The following is a 22,853-nucleotide window of genomic DNA, read 5'->3' as shown; positions in this document are numbered from 1 at the left end:
AACCTGTTCTGCAATTAATCGTCCACCTCAGTCTCCATGCCCATATTTCATTGAAAACCCAGACAGTGTTCACGGTTTTGTTTTAAAATGTTTAAACTTCCTTCTCCCGTGTTGCACCCTCTCTTCTATTACAAGCTGTTTAGAGATGGCAAAATAAGTAAGCAAGGGTACAAAGAGTATTCTTTATTGTAGTGCCGCCGCATGGGACCCCGGCCCCGTCGAGCCTACGCCACTGGCGGACACCGGCCCAGCTGCGGAAGGCCCCAGGCTTGTGCTTTTACCACGCAAGGTTTGGGCCCAAGGCCAAGGCATGCCAGCCACCCTGCAGCTTCAGCGAGTTGGGAAACGGGGTGGCCGGTGCTCGTTAACTGCCATGAGCGTCGGCCGTTCGGGCAGTTTGTTGTTCATTTCGGACACCGATTCCGGACGTCGTTTCCTTTGCGAAACAGGGGCCCAGGTGAGCGTTCTACCGTTGGCATCGTGTGACAGTCCGACAGCCTGTGGGCCTCGCCTCTTCCTTTTGCGCCGAAGCCGGGTGGCGGTTGGCGCCCGTGCAGAGATTATCGCTGCCTTAACGACGCCACTACCCCTGACCGCTACCCAATCACGCACATCCAGGATTTTTCTGTCCGCTTGGCCAGTGAAGTTTTTTTTTCTAAGGTGGACCTCGTTCCTGGTTAGTACCAGGTCCCCGTCCAGCCGGAGGACGTTCCTAAGACCACGGTGATTACACCGTTCGGGCTTTTCGAATTCCTCCGCATGCCTTTTGGGCTCAAGAGCACAGCCCAGGCTTGCCAGCGCCGGATGGACAGCGTGTTGTGGGATTTGCCATTTCTATTTGTCTACCTGGACGATATCCTCATCACCAGCGCTTCCAGGACGGAGCACATGCTTCACCTCTGAGTGCTCTTTGAACGCCTGTCAGCATGGCCTGATCATTAACCCGGCCAAGTGCTTGTTCGGTGTGGCCTCAATTGACTTTCTCGGCCACCACATCATGAGGAAGGGGGCCGTCCCACTGCCGTCTAAAGTGGAGGCCATGAAGGGTTTTCCGTGCCCCCTCACCGTCAAGGCCCTGCAGGAGTTTTTTGGCATGGTGAACTTTTACCATCGTTTTGTGCCCCAGGTGGCCCAGCTGGTGTGGCCCCTTTATGAGGCCCTCAAGGGCAAGCCTACCAAATGCGCCATTGACTGGACCGAGGAGATGGCCAAGGCTTTCACGGATGCTAAACTGGCCCTCGCCAGCACAACCATGCTGGCGCATCCGTCGCCCGACGCACCGATTGCTCTCACCACGGACGCTTCGAACTACGCGGTAGGCACCGTGCATGAGCAGTGGGTCAACGGGGCCTGGCAGCCACTTGCTTTTTTTAGCCGGCAGCTCTGCCCTAATGAACGAAAGTACAGTACCTTCAATCGTGAGCTCCTAGGTCTCTACCTAGCTGTCCGACACTTCCGTTACCTGTTGGAAGCCCGCCCGTTCACGGCGTTTGTGGACCACAAGTCACTGGCTTTTGCCATGGCCAAGGTCTCGGAGCCGTGGTCTGCCCGTCAACAATGCCAGCTCTCCTTCGTTTCTGAGTTCACGACGGACATCCAACATGTTGCTGGGAAGGACAATACGGTCGTTGATTGTCTCTCCCGGTCCATAGCTGGCGCGGTTCACCTTGGCATTGACTACGCCCACATGGCGGCCGATCAGATCTCCGACCCGGATGTCCAGGCCTGCAGGGCGGCGGTCATGGGGCTTCGACTGTCTGATGTGCCATTCAAGGATACGGGCACCACGCTACTGTGCGATGTATCTTTGGGACAGCCTCGCCCCGTCGTACCCACCAGCTGGAAATGGCTGGTGTTCGATGCCATCCACGGTCTTTCTCACCCGGGCAGGAAGGCGTCGCAAAAGTTGGTGGTGGCGAAGTTCGTTTGGCACGGGCGCAGGAAGGATGTGCGCGACTGGGACAACACCTGCATCAAGTGCCAATGCTCGAAGGTGCATCGCCATACCCAGGTCCCATTGGCGCCATTCGCAGTGCCCGAGCGACGGTTTGACCATGTTAACGTGGACCTGGTAGGGCCCCTCCCCCCCCCCCTCGTGGGGATTCATCCACCTCCTCTCGATGGTCGATCGGACCACCAGGTGGCCAGATGCCGTCCCGCTTCTATGACATCCGCCGATGTGGCCCGGGCGTTCATTGGCACTTGGGTTGCCCGTTTTGGCGCCCCCTCCGACATCTCTTCAGACAGGGGGCCCCAGTTCACTTCAGAGCTCAGGGGTGCTGTTGCCCAGCGGTTGGGTGTAAAGTTCCATCGCACCACTGCATATCATCCCCAGGCTAATGGATTGTGTGAGAGGTTCCATTGCTCTATGAAAGCTGCTCTCAGGGCCAGCCTCCGGGATGACAGTTGGGCCGACAGACTCCCGTGGGTCATGTGGGCCTCAGGACAGCCCCTAAGGAAGACCGCCAGTCCTCATCCGCTGAGCTCGTCTATGGCCAGCCGCAGCGGGTTCCCGGGGAGTTCATGCCTGACGCCACAAGCTCCTGGTCCGCTGCCCGTCAGCGCACAGTTCTCTGGGAGAATGCCAAGATGTTTGCACCAGTGCCCATATCTCAACATGGTTTGCCTCAGGCCCACGTCCCGCCAGATCTACGTACAGCGGAGTACGTCTTTTGTTCGCCATGATGCACACCGGGGGCCGCTTCGGCCGCCTTACAACGGGCCTTTCTACCTTCTGGAGGCTGGGGACAAATCCTTCGTGGTCGACATTGGTGGCAAACTGGACCACCTTTCAGTGGACCGCCTCAAGCCGGCTCACTTGGACCTAGACCAGCCCCCTCTGTTGGCTCAACCCCACGGCGGGGCCGTCCCCCATCGGGTAAGTCCCCGGTTGGCCCGCCTACTGCCAAGCCGTTAACAGTTCCTGCTCGGGTCATCAGGGGTTGTTTCGGCCGGCTGGTTAAGGCCCCCCGAAAACTGACATTGCCCGTGCGAGTGAATTCTGGGGGTGGGGGCGCATGTGGGGGTTACCCCAGTGAGGCATAATCCACAGGCACGGCACCAGTGGGTCTATTGATGGTAAGGGCATGGCGTGCGCTCAGTTGTTGGAGCCACGCCCCCTTAAGAGGTTGGGGCGGAAGTGATTTGAGTAATAAAAGATGCATGAGTTCCGGTCGGGTTTTCGTTCTGTTGAAATAAAGGAGCCTTGAACAAGTGAAGAAGTGTTCCACCCTCTCGTTGTCCACAACTCCTACAAAGGTATGTTTATAAAGAATATGGAGGAAGAATGTGGAAGGTGGATGGGATGAACAGTTCAGAACTAACCCATTCGAATGAACAGACACAAAGACGGAGAATGGAACACGCAAACTTATGTACAAGGATGAAAAATAAATAAAACCTTACCCACACTAAGTGCCAAAGATCACACTTGTACAAATATTAAAATTCCAGGCTGGAACTTTCCTTTGGCAATGCGTGAAGTGTAGAGTAATGGTGTAACTCGGGAACAGGGTCCCATTTACGAGAGCCGTCCTCCTTGAGCAACAACAAAACAGAACCAGCGTTGAAGTGAGCCAAAAAGAAAGGACTGAAAGATGAGACAAGTCTGCCCTTTTTGGAGTGTGTGATGTGTGGGCCTTTTTGTGATGAGAAGTCCTCACTTGGTCCCACGCTCAAACAAGAGGTGTTTACACATACAATATTACCCTGACTAGCCTGTCGATAAATTACATTATTTGGGGGAAAATGCCAGGGGCATAGAAAAGGCCCTTTTATATGGTATGTCCCATGTGGCAAAGTATAGAAAATATGGGGCATTCAAAAAAATCTCGTGTGGGTGCTGGAGGAACTTTGGAGGAACCCTTGTGTTCTTTGGAGGAACCAAGTAATGCTCAAGAAAAGTTCATAGAAAGGGGTGCCCTACATCTGGCAAATAAAATATATTTACTTCTTCATGCAGGAGTATGAATCAAATTAGCACCTTATACATTAGGCCACAGGGCCAGCACGTTACATTTTTTTGTAATAATATTTTAAATAGGTATAAAGTGTGTATATATGTGTATTTAGATATGTTCAGTGTAAATATGTATATATACAGTGCATTCAGAAAGGCGTCAGGAAGGGCATCCGGCCATAAAAACATTGCCTCAAAACAGGGAACCATGATTGTCATGGGGCCCGCAAGGCTAACCCCTGCTCTGGCGGGGAAAATGGCCTTAAAACGATCATTCATTCATTCATTCATTCATTCAGAAAGTATTCAGACCCCTTCACCTTTTTCACATTTTGTTATGTTGCAGCCTTATGCTGAAATCGTTTAAATTCATGTTTCCCTCATCAATCTACACTCAATACGCCATAATGACAAAGAGAAAACAGGATTTTAGACAGTTTTGCAAATTTATTAAAAATAAAAAACTGAAATATCATATTGACATAAGTATTCAGACCCTTTGCTATGGCACTTGAAATTCAGCTCAGGTGCCTCCCATTTCTCTTGATCATTTTTGAGATGTTTCTCCACCTTGATTGGATTCCACCTGTGGTAAATTCAATTGATTGGACATGATTTGAAAAGGCACACACCTGTCTATGTAAGGTCTCACAACGGACAATGCATATCAGAGCAAAAACCAAGCCATGAGGTCGAAGGAACTGCCTGCAGAGCTCAGAGACAGGATTATGTCGAGGCACAGATTTGGGGAACAAATTTCTGCTGCATTGAAGGTTCCCAAGAGCACAGGGGCCTCCATAATTCTTAAATGGAAGAAGTTTGGAACAACCAGGACTCTTCCTAGAGCTGGCTGCCCGGCCAAACTGAGCAATCGGAAGAGAAGGGCCTTGGTAATAGAGGTGACCAAGAACCCGATGGTCACTCTGGCTGAGCTCCAGAGATCCTGTGTGGAGATGGGAGAAACTTCCAGAAGGACAACCATCACTGCAACACTCCACCGATCTGGGCTTTATGGCAGAGTGGCCAGACGGAAACCTCTCCTCCGTGAAAGACACATGAAAGCCCACATAACCTTGTTTCTCACAGTCTGAGAGTCCTTTAGGTGCTTTTTTTCAAACTCCATGCGGGCTTTCATGTGTCTGTCACCATTTCTTCCAGAAAGTTGTTGAAATTAAAAAATATTTTGGTATCCACATATGTTTTTCTTTGTTTTGCAGTGGAACAAAACAAAAAAAGCTGAAAAAACTACTAAAGCCTAGCTTATTCCACACAGAAATCCGAAAATAGCCCGGAACGGACAATAGTATTGGCACCTTTTAGAAGTCGTTAGAAATAATTAGATTTCAAGCAGGTGATTCTCCTTTACTTTGGAATTGAACTCACCTGTGGTGAGTTGCAGGTGCCTGCAATATAAAAATCACTCAGTCAACCAGTTTGAATAGAGAAAAGGAGTCATTCTGCTGTTTTGTGTCACTGTGTGTACCGCACATGTGTACATGTCACTATGTACATGGAGAAAAGAAAGAAAACCAGAGAATTGTCTGAGGAGGTCAGACACAAGACACAAGATTGTAGCGAAGCACGGACAATCTCAAGGCTACAAGTCCATCTCCAGAGACCTTGATGTTCCTGTGTCTACCATACGCAATGTTATCAGAAAGTTTAAGGCCCATGGCACTGTAGCCAACCTCCCTGGATGTGGCCGCAAGAGAAAACTTGATCAAAGATTGCAGCGAAGGATTGTTAGAATGGTGGAGAAAGCACCTCGATCAACTGCCAAACAGATTCAAGCTGACCTTCAGACACAAGGTACGACAGTTTCAACTCACACCATCCGTCGCCAGCTCAATGAAAGGGGGTTCTATGGTAGGAGACCTAGGAGGAGCCCACTGCTGAGAAAGAGACATAAGAAAGCCTGACTGGAGTTTTCCAAAACACACCTGAACAAGCCAAAATCCTTCTGGGAGAATGTCCTGTGGACAGATGAGACCAAATTAAAGCTTTTGGTAAAGCACATCATCTCTATGTTCACAGAAAACAAAATGAAGCCTTCAAAGAAAAGAACACCTTCCCTACATTCAAACATGGAGGAGGTTCAGTGATGTTTTTGGGTTGATATGCTGTCTCTGGCACTGGGTACCTTGAATGTGTGCATGGCATCATGAAATCAGGAGATTACCAAGGAATTTTGGAGCGCAATGTTCAACCCAGTGTCAGAAAGCTGGGTCTCCGTCCAAGATCATGGGTCTTGCAGCAGGAAAATGACCCCAAACACTTCAAAAATCACTCAGGAATGGTTCAAGACAAGATGCTGGACTGTTCTGAAGTGACCAGCAATGAGTCCAGATCTAAATCTCATTGAACACCTGTGGGGAGATCTGAAAACAGCAGTTAGGAGAAGGCACCCTTCAAATCTGGGAGAACTGGAGCAGTTTGCACAAGAAGAGTGGGATAAACCACCAGTAGAGAGGTGTCGGAAGCTCATTCATGGCTTTTGGAAGCACTTGACTGCAGTTATTTTGTCCTACTAAATATGATTACGTCGAGGGTGTCAATAATTTTGTCAATGACATTTCTTTTTATTTTCTGATTTAAAAGGATATATTAAGTTCTGAATCAAAAACAAAGTTTCTGTAATATTAACAGTGAAATAAAGAATTGTGGAGACAAAATACTTTTGTCAATTTCAACTTATTTTTGGAGAAAATTTTGAGTTCTTTGAAAAAAGTGCAAAGGTGCCAATATTTTTGACTTCGACTGTATATATGTCTGTATGTCTGTATGTATGTCTGTATGTATAAAATAAATAAATATATTTATTTATATTCTGTATGTATTTATATTCTGTATGTATTTATATATATTTAATTTTAAAGCAAAAACTGTGGCACTTCGGTGGAATTTGTTTTGAAAGCCATTAATTCGATGTTTTGGCCGATGTATATTGTACACCGCTCCTTTCCTATGCCATCTCCAGGCGCTGCATGACGTCATTGCCGGGCACCGAAGGGGGTCGGCAATGATGCACGCTGAAAGGGAGTACTCTGTTTTTACGACGGTTTCTTATTTTCTTGTTTGTTTTCTTGTTTGTTTGTTTGTCCGGGTGATATCTCAGCCATCCTTTAAGCTAGGAAGCTGAAATTTTGACACAATAGTGAGGAAGTGCTTTGGCAAAAACATTATTTTTTGGGGGGTTTGTTTTTTGATTAATCAATTAATTGATGAGTTAATTATTATCGATTAATTAAGTACTTATTTATTTCCTTCTCTTCTGGGCATTATATCAGGCACATTTAGAGCTCGGAAGCTGATATTTGGACACAACAATGACCAAGTGATTTGGCTATAAAGGCTATTTTGGATTTATTGATGAATCAATTCATCGATTAATTATTTTAAAATTCAATTAATGACTTCATTAATTAATGTTTTTATAAGTTAGATTCGGATGAAACGTTGGTGGTTTGGGTATTCTATTACCCAATTGATTAATTATTTAATTTTCTTATGGTTATTATTTATTTATTTTCATTTTTTATCATTTATTTATTTTCTCTCTCATCTTGGCAATATCTCAGGCACCTTTTGAGCTAGGAATCTGTTATTTGGACATGGCAGTGACCAAGTGATGTGGCTATAAAGGATATTTATTTATTTATTGATTAATCGATTAATTAATTTATTGATTAAGCAATTCATTATTTCATTTTTCCGATTAATGTCTTGATTGATTTTCAAAAAGTTACATCTTCGGATGAAGCACTGGTGGTTTACGTATGCTATTAGCCAATTGATTAAGAATATATTTTATGAATATTATTTATTGATTTTAATTATGCAATTAATCAATCAATTATTGCACACCTCTCCCATCCAATACAATCGCTATGAGCTGCGTGGCAGTATCGCTGGGTACCGAAGACGTCCCGGCAATGCCGTGCTGGAGGATATTTATTTATTTGGCATGGGGGTGGTGTACTTTCAATATATCTGTACTTATTCGAAGTTTCAGCTTGTTTAAATGTATGGCCTTTGAGATTTGAGCGCCAACACATTTTTGTCGGACGGATGGACAGATGGACGGACTGATGGGCACAAACTTGAATTCGAGGGTTTTCTGCATAAAACTCAAAAATGTGGAAACAGACATTGCTGAAATTTGGAACATATTACCTCGATGCACAACGTATTTACTTCTGAAATTTGCAGCCGATTTCGTCCAGTGGAAGCCGAGAAACGTCCCCTTTCAGTCCCAATGTTAAAGTTGCACACAGAGAAACAATCTCATCTGTAGGAAGGGGCGCTTTTTGCCTTCCTTTGATATGCTGCCTCTCCAGCGTCATGTGTAAGTCAACGACTTACTCTGACAGTCTCTGTTAGATGGCAATCTAACCTACTCACATGGACTATTCTGCACCTACCACAATCTAGATGTGGATGCCCTCACATCCTCTCCCCTCTTCCATCCCCACCCTCCATCCACATGACAATAAAACTGCGTTGGTATTATTAACAATGAGAGATTTCACCTTGGTAACTATTTATCAAATTTACTGCATTGTGGACACAAAAGTTCATGACAGTCTTTGTCTTAAATGATGTGTAATGAGGTAGGTTGTATGAGGGAAGAGTTTTGGGGCTCGCAGGTGATTTTTGCTTCTCGTATGCATAGTTGAGGTTCTAGGAAGAGCAAGTACAGTGAACGGATCAAGATGTAACAGCCAAAAACAGGACACAAAACACGCATGAATAGCGTGGACAAGTTGGACACATAGGTTGCATGGGGTGGATAAAATGGATACAGAAGGAAACTCCAAGGAGGGAAAACTGGAAAAGTGTAAGGAAGAGACATTGGGACGGAGTTAACAAGGGGAGAAAAGATCATAGTTTAGAAATGAGGATGATACGAGATCACGGTTAACAGCGTCTTGAAGACATGGAGGCAAGAATGAGATTGAAGAGGATGTGGATGTTGATTCCACAGGTGGGGTAAAGGAGGAACGAATGAGTGGAGGTGAGCAGTGATCCTGGATTTAAGTAGTTTCATCAGAAAGAGGTTGATGGAGGACCACGTGAGTCATGCAGAAACCTTGTGTTGTACAAAGCACGGAAGAAGCAGAGGGTGCAAGACAAGAAAGGAGGCAGTGGAAGACAGGGAGACCACCAACCTGTCAGTAATGGTGAAGTGATAATCCCATAGACTCAGATTCATCGCAGGAGATTCCAGTGTTCTTGAAGGCTTTGGTTTTTCATGGCGTCAAGCTGAGCAAGATGTGAGCCAGGGGAGCCAGCCTAGAGGGGAGAGCAGTACTCCATAAAGCTGCAGATGAAGGCCTCGGAGGTGGATTGCAGTTCAGGTTTGTCAAGTAAGGACTTTGTATGACCGAGGATGCCGAGTCGGTGGCTGGCTTTTTGGAAGCCAGGTTGGAAATGTGGTTTACCTAAGAAAGATCATGGCTGATGGTGAGACCTAATAGTTTGAATTACTGAACTTCCTCAAGAGGATTGTTAAAAGAAAGTAGATGGGGGTGTTTTTCAAACGGTCCTTTCAGAGAGGGATCGTAAGAGTTTGAGATTTGTCTGGATTGAAAGACATGTTCCAAGTGTTTGATGAGCTTGTGATTTTGTCAAGGGTTGAAGAGAGTGAAGTGGCTTCAGCCTACCAGTCTGAAGGATGAAGGATGAGGGATGTCACGACAGAGGGTGGAATCATGATGATATAAAATCAAGAGTTATGAGACAGTCACAAAGGGTTTGAGTGCTAGTTTGAGGGGAAATTGGAGTAGAGGATGTGAAAAGAAGATCAAGATAGAGAGCATTCCCATCAGAGATCAGCCATTTTGGTGTTACGTGGCTCGTGATTTGAACACCACAGTCACCACCGGTACCTTCCTTCTCACCGAGGTTCTGAGATTCGGTTTAAGAATAACATGCTTGAAATTTATGGAGGAAAACAACAGTCATTGTGGCTCGTAACATTAATGGAATTCACGAATCAAAATGCAATTCTCCAAACTTTTCATCAGGCATAAAAAAGGCAAAATCAATTGACTTGTGCTGCAGAGAAAATTGCATTTTTAGTCAATTTTCTACAACGTATAAAACATCAATAATGTTCGTTATTAAGTGTAGAAGAATTTGCCATTTTAATTCGATCCATTCGTTTTCTTATTCATTGATGTCACCATGTAACACTCCATAATTTATTTGTGTTTTTGTTTGCTGCGTTTTCTTCTCTCCTTGCACCATATATACTCCCCCCCACCCCCTTTAATATGTAACTTGGGGTTTTCGCCTTCATATGTAATTTGGGGGTTTTCCCCTTAATATATAACTTGGGGTTTTTCCCTTCATATGTAACTAAGGGGTTTTCCCCCATTAATATGTAACTTGGGGTTTTCCCCCCTTTAATATGTAACTTGGGGTTTTCCCTCTTAATATGTAACCTGGGAGTTTTCCCCTTAACATGTAACTTGGGTTTTTTCCCCTTAATATTGTTGCGGTTTTGAGTTTGTACAGTGAGTCTAATAAAGGTTCAAATTTGCCCCCCCCCCCCCCATAGTTAGTCCCACAAGCAACATGTAGCCTCGCGATAATATAGTTATGTCTTAGTATTTGTGAGCTTAGTTCCTTTCCATTGTTAGTTTCGCATTGAAGTAGAGTCAGGAGAATAGGCCCTACTGCCACCGATTAATCCAACGTCCGTAGCTTCAATCCCTTTTGCGCTAACGTTGGTTCATTTTGGGTGAGTTAACACGAGGCAGGATAGGAGGACTGGGGTGGAGCCGAGGGCGGAGCGGCGGAAGTGCTGACGGTAAGCACGAGCCGCCGATCAGAGCTCAGAGGTGGTGACGGCGGCGTTGCGTCACAGGGAGTTGTGAGAAGGTTTGAGGGTGTTCCAGAAAGTTCGGGGGCGTAGCTATAAAACCCACTGCGCAAAGCCCTCGAAAGGACTGCTGCCTAAGGGACTTGCATGAGGACTAGCGCGGGAAAGCCGATGAACAAAGGACTGCTGCCTAAAGGACTCTCGCAGATGGACTTGCACTCAATAGGACTCGTGCGGGAAAGCTGTTGAACAGAGGACTCTCAAGTGGAGAGCGTCAAAGACTTAGTGCTCGCACGCACTAACCAGCTCAGAGGATCGAGGAAGAGATGTTGGCAGCGTCTGAGAGCTGTACAGACACGCGGGCACAGCCAGACATGCATGAACCGATATACAGCGCATTAATTTGCGCGAGTGAGAACGGCTGAGTAATCGCCAGCCGCGCTGAGAGTCCCGCCCTTTGCCGTTCCACCTCATTATCTGCCTTGTTCGGGAGACACGCTACGGGTTCCTGCCATCGCCTGCTACCATCTTCGCGGGACGTGCCGGAACCGTGGAGAGCCGGACGGGGACCGTCTGGACGACCACGTCGATGCGTGGGCTGACCATCTACCCATCTGCAATTCCCTGTGTGAGTGTGAGACGGGCCCATTGTCTGGCAAATAAGAGAAGATTGTCTAAGGCTGCTCTGTGTCTCTGCATCCCCGATCATTGTACATACGTGTGGGAATAATTAAAACCTGTGTTGTTCCTTTCTTCCATTCGATCGTTTCTGTGGTTTATTCATTGGCTAAGTGTGGTACGAATAGAACTGCTCAAATCGGGTTCCACTAAGCTAAGACTGCACGGACCACGTGGTACTCAGTCCGCTCGGCGTACTCAAACCACACGTTGCTCGTGCGAGGCTTGCTTCCTCCCTTCCGTGGCAGCACGGGGAATTAGGTACGAGTGAGAAGTGGTCCCGAGACCCTACTCCACGTTTGTCCGGAAGGGACGTATCAAGCCTCGGTTCCGCCAAGCCCAGCAAAGACAAGGGGATTAATCCCCCCTTGGTAAGGGGAAGAAGGGCGGCGTAGAACCGCAACAATATGTAGCTTTAGGTTTTTTTTCCTCCTTTAATATGTAACTTTCGGTTTTCCCCTTAATATGTAACTAGGGGGTTTCCCCCTTAATATGTAACCTGGAAGTTTTCCCCTTAATATGTAACTCAGGGGCCTTCCCCTAAATAAGTAACTTGGGGGTTTTCCCCTAAATATGTAGCTTTGGGTGTTTTTTCTCCTTTAATATGTAACTTGGGAATTTTTCCCCTTACTATGTATCTTTGGGTTTTCCCCTTAATATGTAACTTGTGGTTCCTCCCCCCCCCCCCCCCTTAATATTAACTTGGGAATTTCCCCTTAATATGTAACTTGGGGTTTTCCGTTTAATATGTAACTTTATGGGTTTTTCTCCTTTAATATGTAACTTGGGAATTTTTCCCCTTACTATGTATCTTTGGGTTTTCCCCTTAATATGTAACTTGTGGTTTCCCCCACCCCCCTTAATATTAACTTGGGATTTTCCCCTTAATATTTAACTTGGGGTTTTCCCCTTAATATGTAACTTGTGGTTTCCCCCCCTTAATATTGTTATAGATCGCGGTTATGATGTTATAGACCGAGCGGTGGTTTAAAACCGCGACCTAACAAAAACTCACCCGATTCACCCAGACTTTGGCCGGATCGCACCGCAGCTGCTCAATGAGGGGAAAAGACAAAAACGACGAATGCAAAGAGGAAAAGGAATAAAACGAGAAGACGTACAGACGAGTAATGGGTTTTATTATTTACACACACAAGCAAAAAGGGGCAATCAAGTTTTATTTACAACACATAGTCATAAGACGCAGGTGACACAGTGCAAATTTAGCTTACCTACAGGCTTAACTTATCCCAGGACAGAACAAACAGAACGCTGACTCACGCGGGGGATGCCAGGAATGGCAGAAGGTGGATGGCTGGAGGGAGAGGGAGAGGTCCAAGGGGGGGTCCCGCAGCACAACCGGCGCGTTCAGCAGCCGCCGTTCCTCTTTGGCCCTGCTCCAAACCGCCGTTCAGGCCCCCTTTGGCGGTTGGGTGGTCTTGCGGCTGCGGCCTCTGTCCGCTACGTTCTCAGGACTTGTCTGGTCCAAACCCTCAACTCTTCCTTGCTTCTTTCACTCCTCACCACCGACTCCTCACCGCAACCAACAACCTTGCAACCAACTCCTCAACCAACTCTTCTCCCTCAACAACCCTTCTCTCTCTTTTGCGACCGACTCAGTCCAACCCAGAGTGCATCTCTCTCTACTCACTTCCGGTTGCGCTTTTTATAGCGCCCCCAGCGATCACGCCCCCGGCGCTTTGGACACGCCCATCGGGGGTGCTCACCTCGGCCCTGGTTGGTCGCGCGACCCTCGGGCTCCGCCCTGGATGACGACGGGCGGGCGCGCCCCTCCTCCCCTCTGACGAGGTGCGACACGCCTTTCTTCTCCGACTCAATGCCTCGTGGTTAATGGCGGCAATTGGATCGGAGGTAATTGGTAATCGAGGGCTCAGCAGTGACGAGAGGGGGAATGGAGGTTTTGGGAATGGGAATGAAGGGAATCTATCTCTTTCACTGGTGCAATGGAGTATTTCAATTAATGGAAGACACAGCCTTACACTAATACACAGAATAAGATATAACTGTCAAAAGAAAGGATATATCGTGTCCTGCATGTATGTTTTATGGACTAACTACGGAAACGCCCTTTGACCTTTATACAACCACAAACGGAGGGAGGAGGGGTGATATTTTACAACAACCTTTTACAACAACATTTTACCACAACAACAAAATAAAAAAACATTCTCATATCCACAACACTGCACCCTCCTCCCCTTAGGCACGTCCCGGGCCTATTACTTTTACCTTAGTGTGGCATGTAGGTGTAGTTCCCTCTACTTTTAGCCTGACCCTGAGTGCGACAGTTTTAAAACATAAATAAATGTGTCCCGCTGCTCCATTGCACCCTGCCTAACAGACTTACGCCCACAGTTAACCGAATTGCGGAATGGTCTTCAAACTACACACTGACGGTGGGAAGCATTATTTACAATTGACGCTATTTTTATTTACAAAACTAACCCAGGACCTGTAATTGTTCTTTCTGGGGGGAGGACAGTCTGCTCTGCATCAATGCACCATGAAAGCACCTATAACGCACCAACACACCCTCAAGCACCAATCAGTGCAGTCACCACTGTTCATCAATAAAATAAATCCAACAAACCCAAACCCTGCAGGTGATCTCTTGCTCTTCGGCTCCCTCTGCTGGTTATTATTTGTTCTTCCAGATGTTGTCATTCTTTTGCTTTGCTTACTGGCGGCCTATTTTCAATAAAGTGTGCCCAATGTGTCCTTTTTTTATTTGATTTTATTTATGGCCCACAGGGCCGACTAGTGTGGTTCACCTGTGGGGCATCGGTGCCCTGTGGCCAAGGTCCGCCAGCAAGATTTCGGGCCCTCATGGCCGGTTCCAGCAGAGGGGCCTTGCCCCAACCCATGGGGTCCATAAGTGGTGCTCGGCCACTGACATGTGGTCCATAACGTGGTGCATCGATGCAGACAGCTGGTTCTGGGAATTTCGGGCGCACAATGGCCGACCCACGCACGCTCCCCTCGGCGCCCAACGGCGCTCAGGTCCTCATGTGGGAGACAAAAAGGGGGGACAAGACAGATGAGCGAGGGGTAAGGTCTCAAGGGTACACGTCAAAAAGGCAATGCAAGGCAAAATGCGTACGGAGGGCGAAGTGAGAAAGCTCGTCCCTACCGTACGTCACCCCCCTGTCACCTAGCCTACCCTTGCCCTTACGCCATATGTACAAAATCTACACATTACCAATTCGTCACTACTGTCACGTCTTCCCCATATTTCCCCTATACCAAATTCGTCACCACAATCCCTCTACTTCAAAAATTTGCCATCATCAATTCATCATCAATCCTCATAAGGAGGAAGAGATGGAATTACGCACAATGTCACACCCACGTCATGATGCGTCTCACATTCCAAACATTTGCACAGTAAAAATAATTAAACATGGCATGGTGTGGAGTACCTGTCACCTCAGGTGAGTGGATGCAGATGGTGCGAGGAGATCCTTCATCCTAACTATCCTCTAAATGATTTTAACACACTTTACACTACCCGGGTTCTTTCTCCGGCCAAACCATTGGCCCTCTTACACTATGGGTTCTAAAAACCAATTCCCATTGGCCAAACTGTGGTGCTTCTCAATTTGGGGTCTCACTCCCCCGATTCATCTCCCGGTGCTCTAGCACAATTTCTGGGCTGCGACGTGTACCTCTCCCAGTGGGTCTACCCACCTGCACACCTCCACCACTGCAGTTGCCACCCGAGCTTACCTAGCTCCTCACCCTAACCTATCTAACTGGGGCAGGCCCCTCCTGGCTCTGTCACCCCACTCGGTGCCCTCTGGCACTGGGCTACCCGGGTCCGTCCTCCGGATCCTCGGGCCCCATCCACAACAACTACTACCGGCTCCCAGAGCCCACCTGCGGCCTCACCTGGCCGACATCCTCACAGTGGTGGAGCGCCCAACCAACTACACACACTAACAGGCTACACGCCCAGCCATTTCCACAACACCAACGCACCCATCCACATACCATTCTGTCACCCGCACCACAGATGCCAATATCCAACTACAATTTACCTGTACCCTCTACCTAACACTTACACTACCCGCCCCGGGTATCCGTGATGGGGGTCCACTCTTCCCCCATTCACACCTTTGCACCATCCACTCCACTCCACAATTTCCACCATTCTCACTCCACTACCATCCATTCCACTACTCCATACCATTTATTCCATACAACCACATACACCTGTTGTTGCACACCTGTGCAATCCTACCTGGTGCCACCTGCACCCTCCTCCTCTTCCTGGACCAGTTGGTCAACACAACACACAATCACCACTACTCCCTCATACACTGCTCCACACACCTGTTCAGTTGCACACCTGTGCAATCACACCTGTCCAATTCTCACCTGTTCAATCCTCACACACACGGCATCATCTCAGCTAACTACTCCCTTCTGAAACTTGCGCTTCCCAGTCGTCCCTTTAAACTATTGCGCTCCCACGTCATTATCATCCACACTAATCTACCTGCGTCCCCACTACAGGTATCAGTCACTAACTAACCTTAACGTTACCTAATGTCAATCTCTTCTAGATCCCTACAATATAACCTAACCCACCCGGGCTAGTTTTCACTGCCATACACCCCATAAACTATAGCTCCTTTGCCCCACGTCTGTGAGGGATGGTGGATTTGCCATCCCACCACATCGGGGGTCTCTCACTATCAATTTTGTACACCTAAATTCCAACCAATCAAAAATTTGCCAATCACTACTCATCATCTGCCAATCATTACTGCCAATCCTTTGCCAATCATCAAATTTTGTTTTTCTCTAATTTTGGGCCCAAAACACTATTACTATCACGATCACCATCATCACAGTCCGCTATATCCTAGCCTCGGTGCGTCATGACATCATTAAACTCGGCTTCGTAAAGCCGAGCAATGAATTCGGGTGGTTTGGTTGCCTGCAGGTTGAATCCGTCCGGCTTTCGGTTCAAGGGAGGTGGTTTGGTTGGACCGAGATTCCACGCACCATCTCGGCGCGGCACCTTGCGGTCCCGGGCCCGATGGCTCCATCTCCCCTGGTCGGAACCCCGTCCCCACGAGGGGGCACCGTTCCGCTTCCTCCCACTCGCCCTCGAACCGGACCGGTCGCCTCGCCCGACAAAGCCCGGACTCGACCGTGTGGGGCGGGGCCAAGCCCGAATCGGCAACGACGCTTCGAAGAGAAACGACGCAGCTTCGATCGACGCCGGGCCTCGCACCCAACCAAGCACCCCTCGCACCGAGTGCTCGCATCGGCTATCCGTTGCTCTAACCACTAAACCGGTTACCATCGATGCTTCACTTGCATGCTTACAAGCATACGCTACCCCTTTCACCCTCACAAAACCTGGCGTTCCAACGCCGTCCGTACATTCCACCAACGCTCTCTCTGTTACACACCACACCTCTTGCGCACACTCTCCCGTTACACCCTCTGTAACACTCACCACAGGTGTACACTCTCTCGTTACTTCCTCCGTAACACTCACCACAGACGTACACTTTCTCGTTACATCCTCTGTAACACTCACCACAGGTGTACACTCTCTCGTTACTTCCTCCGTAACACTCACCACAGGTGTACACTCTCTCGTTACTTCCTCCGTAACACTCACCACACCGCGCTTCCATGTACCCCCTCGCACACGCGCTTCGACCGGCTCACTCCTGACGGCACACTCACTCCTCGGCGTGCACTTTTTCCTCACACACCCCATGGTCGGACATTCTCGCACACCTCTTTTTTCGCACACCTGACCTGTCACACACTTCACCAACGGCCTTTCACGAACACCCGGATCCAAACCAATCCCCAAGCCGACTGAATCTTTCCTCACATCATATACATTGCCACTCACCTCCGTACCTTGTCTCCGCACCTCCTTTGCCACCTGCAAACTTTTTATTTGGTTAGTGAGCATCTCATCATGATTTGAACACAGACTTTGTACATTATCCATTTCTCCCTGCAATTCCCGGGCTACCTCCGTCATCTCTTCAATTTCAATGCCCACTTCCGCTTTTTCTTTACTCACCTCGACGACCGTTGGCTTTAATAAAATTCCCTCTACCTCATCGGTCGCCGGCTTTTCCAAGCCCCGGGTCGCGATTTCTACCCCCGTCATTGTACCCGTGCTTTCCTCCGCTTCGCTCAACCAGCGCTTTTCGACTCGCGTTACCTCCTCGTGCACCCCTGGGACCCTTTCGCCCACCATGCGATCCATGGTCTCCCCACATTTTTGCATGCGGTCACCCATTCTGTTGTTTATTGCTTCCATTTTATTACTCAATTTCTCCCCGTTTATTCTCAGCATCTCGGCGAATTGCGCCATGAAGGCTTGCATTTGGACCACCGTTGGTAGTACAAAGGGTGCGGCCGCAGCTGCCCCCTCAACCACGTGCGCGAGGCCGCCATTTTGTGCACCTGATACACCCTCAACCACACCTTCTTTACTCTCCTCCACCATTTTTTTTTCTAAGTCCTGGGTCGATTCTAACCCCTCTATCTCTCCCACCGGCATCCCGTCGCCTTGGACAGCCATGGCGCGATTTCAAAATTCGGGCTTTTCCTTTAAAACAAAACAAATTTCGGTATTTTATAATTTTGAGCGCGTGAAGCGCGCTCCGGGTCGATCTCACTCCCCGACACCAATTGTTATAGATCGCGGTTATGATGTTATAGACCGAGCGGTGGTTTAAAACCGCGACCTAACAAAAACTCACCCGATTCACCCAGACTTTGGCCGGATCGCACCGCAGCTGCTCAATGAGGGGAAAAGACAAAAACGACGAATGCAAAGAGGAAAAGGAATAAAACGAGAAGACGTACAGACGAGTAATGGGTTTTATTATTTACACACACAAGCAAAAAGGGGCAATCAAGTTTTATTTACAACACATAGTCATAAGACGCAGGTGACACAGTGCAAATTTAGCTTACCTACAGGCTTAACTTATCCCAGGACAGAACAAACAGAACGCTGACTCACGCGGGGGATGCCAGGAATGGCAGAAGGTGGATGGCTGGAGGGAGAGGGAGAGGTCCAAGGGGGGGTCCCGCAGCACAACCGGCGCGTTCAGCAGCCGCCGTTCCTCTTTGGCCCTGCTCCAAACCGCCGTTCAGGCCCCCTTTGGCGGTTGGGTGGTCTTGCGGCTGCGGCCTCTGTCCGCTACGTTCTCAGGACTTGTCTGGTCCAAACCCTCAACTCTTCCTTGCTTCTTTCACTCCTCACCACCGACTCCTCACCGCAACCAACAACCTTGCAACCAACTCCTCAACCAACTCTTCTCCCTCAACAACCCTTCTCTCTCTTTTGCGACCGACTCAGTCCAACCCAGAGTGCATCTCTCTCTACTCACTTCCGGTTGCGCTTTTTATAGCGCCCCCAGCGATCACGCCCCCGGCGCTTTGGACACGCCCATCGGGGGTGCTCACCTCGGCCCTGGTTGGTCGCGCGACCCTCGGGCTCCGCCCTGGATGACGACGGGCGGGCGCGCCCCTCCTCCCCTCTGACGAGGTGCGACACGCCTTTCTTCTCCGACTCAATGCCTCGTGGTTAATGGCGGCAATTGGATCGGAGGTAATTGGTAATCGAGGGCTCAGCAGTGACGAGAGGGGGAATGGAGGTTTTGGGAATGGGAATGAAGGGAATCTATCTCTTTCACTGGTGCAATGGAGTATTTCAATTAATGGAAGACACAGCCTTACACTAATACACAGAATAAGATATAACTGTCAAAAGAAAGGATATATCGTGTCCTGCATGTATGTTTTATGGACTAACTACGGAAACGCCCTTTGACCTTTATACAACCACAAACGGAGGGAGGAGGGGTGATATTTTACAACAACCTTTTACAACAACATTTTACCACAACAACAAAATAAAAAAACATTCTCATATCCACAACAATATTAACTTGGGATTTCCCCCTTAATATGTAACTTGGGGTTTTCCCCTTAATATATAACTTTGGGGTTTTTTCTCCTTTAATATGTAACTTGGGTTTCTTCCCCCAAGATAAAAGAGCAGGGTTTATAAGAACTGAACTGCACACACCCCATTGGCTGGTTATTGTGGAGTGCTGAATGGTTGTTAAGTGTGTGTTGCTCATTGGCCAGTGTGGTTTTGCTCATTATGGTCCATTGTCCATTGTATGGTCATGTGTTGATACCTATGTTGGTAGGTGTCTGCGTGTTCATGAGGGAGATCCAGATATCGCTAATGGGTAGATTACTGGTCCCTCGTGGTCTGTGTTAATGTTATGTTATGGACCGATTCAGATGGAATTTGGTGGACAGGTTCGGTGTGTGACAAGGACCAAATTATTCCATTTTGGTTCAGATCTGGATCTGGACACGGTAATTTTTATGCCTCCGTTGACAACGTCGCCATAGGCGTTATGGTTTGAGGTTGTCCGTCTGTCTGTGATAGGTTTTCATTACCATGATAACTTGAGAACGGCTGAGGGGATCTTAGTCAAACTTGGTGCAGGTATCTATAATGAGGTAAAGATGAACTGATTAGATTTTGGGGTCACGGGGTCAAAGGTTAGAGATCATGTTAGATAAAAATCCTGTTACAGCAATACCTTGTGAACCAGTGAAGGGTTTCTGACCAAATTGGTACAGTTATGTAGAATAATGTAAAGATGAACTGATTAGATTTTGGGGTCACGAGGTCAAAGGTTAGAGGTCATGTTAGGTAAAAATCCTGTCACAGCAATACCTTGTGAACCAGTGAAGGAATTCTGACCAAATTGGTACAGTTATGTAGAATAATGTAAAGATGAACTGATTAGATTTTGGGGTCATGAGGTCAAAGGTTAGAGATCATGTTAGGTAAAAATCCTGTTACAGCAATACCTTGTGAACCAGTGAAGGGATTCTGACCAAATTGGTACAGTTATGTAGAATAATGTAAAGATGAACTGATTAGATTTTGGGGTAACGAGGTCAAAGGTTAGAGGTCATGTTAGGTAAAAATCCTGTTACAGCAATACCCTGTGAACCAGTGAAGGGATTCTGACCAAATTGGTACAGTTATGTAGAATAATGTAAAGATGAACTGATTAGATTTTGGGGGCATGAGGTCAAAGGTTAGAGGTCATGTTAGGTAAAAATCCTGTTACAGCAATACCTTGTGAACCAGTGAAGGAATTCTGACCAAATTGGTACAGTTATGTAGAATAATGTAAAGATGAACTGATTAGATTTTGGGGTCATGAGGTCAAAGGTTAGAGGTCATGTTAGGTAAAAATCCTGTTACAGCAATACCTTGTGAACCAGTGAAGTGATTCTGACCAAATTGGTACAGTTATGTAAAATAATGTAAAGATGAACTGATTCGATTTTTGGGGACAAGAGGTCAAAGGTCAAAGTCTGTAATGTGTCTATAACTTGAGAATGGCTGAAGTGATCCAATTCAAATTTGGTTCAGGTATGTATAATGATGTAAAGATCAACTAATTATATTTTGGGGTCCTGAGGTCAAGGGTCAGAGGTCATGTCAGGTATAAATGTGATAATTTGTGAACAGCTGAAGGGATTTAAATTAAAACTTGGTACAGGTATGTATAATGATGTAAACATGAACTGATTACATTTTGGGGTCAAGAGGTCGAAGGTCTTTGGTCATGTCAGGTAAAAATGTGATAACTTGAGAACAGCTGAATAGATTTAAAGCAAACTTGGTACAAGTATTATAATGATGTAATAACTTGGGCGGAGGCATATCGGTCGACGTCATGACGTCAAAGAGTGTCGTTCTAGTTTAATAAAGTCACACTTCACCATTGAGTTGTTGTTTTTCTCCTGTTCCCTTTATAAGGGGTGATGTCCAATGGTACCAAGCTCCAGCGCTGCCTTTCCCACGGACCTCCTCCACTCCCCTCTGTTCTCAGCCAACTCTCTCCACGCTCCACCCACACCATATTACCATATTACTGATATTCCTCCTCACACAATCCTCCCATCTCAACCATAGTCTACCTCTTTTCCTCCTACCTTATTCCCTCAACTTATCTGTTCTCTTCGCTATTCTCTCTTCTGCCATCCACACCAAATGTCCAGCCCATGTCAGCCGACATTTCACCAACTCCCCGTAAGTTCATCTTCACACCAATCTCCTCCCTCAGTTCATCCACCCTCTTTCTATCCACCCTCTTCACTCCCTCGTGAAGGGAGGTGACCCAGTTGTTCTCCCAAACCTGCAGCCTCTGTTGTTGTCTCTCTATCAGTTGCACCGTCTCCAGACCGTGAATGTATGCCAGCATTACACACAACATCAGAACCTTCCCTTTCAATCTTCCTGAAATCTTATGTCTGTCATTACTCCCTCCACCCTCCTCGATGCATTCGTACCCACCTGAATGCTCCTCCGCACATATGCCTCTGACCTACCATCCCCGGTCACTGTTCCCCCCCAGATATAATCAAACCTATTTCCTTCTCTGATCTCCTTCCCCTCTAACCTGACATTCATTTATTTTCTCGGCTGCCCGACCCACATCACCTCCATCTTTTCCATACTCATTATCAGCCCATCTTTCGCAAATGCCTCCTTCCACTCCTCCAGTACTTCCTGTATATCCCACCTACGCTCCACCACAATAATCAGATCGTCCGCATACAATATCCTCCCCAGAATATCCTTCATGTTTTCTTTATAGATACAAAAATAGAGAGATAGGACCAAAAACAATATAGAGCAGGATATCTCAAAACGTTTTGGACAGATTCAGACGAAACTTGGTGGACAGGATGGGTGTGTGACAACTGGTGAAAATCCGGATCTGAATTAGGTGAAAATAACAAGCCGATTAGATTTTGGTTCAGGTGCGGATGTGTCAGCCAGGTCTTTGATATAGATGCACTTAGTAGGAGAAGGGGCAGACCAATATTGAAATGGAAGGGGGTGGTGGATATGGATGTGAGAGAAGTTATGGAGTTGTATATGGACGGGGGAGAGGAATAACTGGCGATAGTCATTTAGTGATAGATTAAGGAATATGGAAAGAAGTTTTCATTTTTTTCATTCCCCCCATACCTGTTACAACATTCATTATGTGATTCCTTATAACCGTAGTGGAGATTATGCATTTTCATGTTTTGCTTAACTTGGATGGTATTTTGTTTTCATGGGACTTGCTACAGTCATGCAGCATTTTCATCATTCATGGGAAATTATACTGAAACCAACTTTTACTGGCTCGAAGCAGGAACAGGATTGGACAAACACTGGTTCTGGGGGACAATCCTGTGGGTGGGTAAAGATTCGCAAAGGAGTGCAGGTGTGGATTTAAAGAGGTGAGCAAGCAACAGGTTAACCGTTAAATACATTCTATC

This window comes from Myxine glutinosa, chromosome 14 (assembly GCF_964187855.1).
Source record: "Myxine glutinosa chromosome 14, kmMyxGlut1.1, whole genome shotgun sequence".
Lineage (NCBI taxonomy): Eukaryota > Metazoa > Chordata > Myxini > Myxiniformes > Myxinidae > Myxine > Myxine glutinosa.
Note: the sequence above shows the minus strand (reverse complement) of the source record.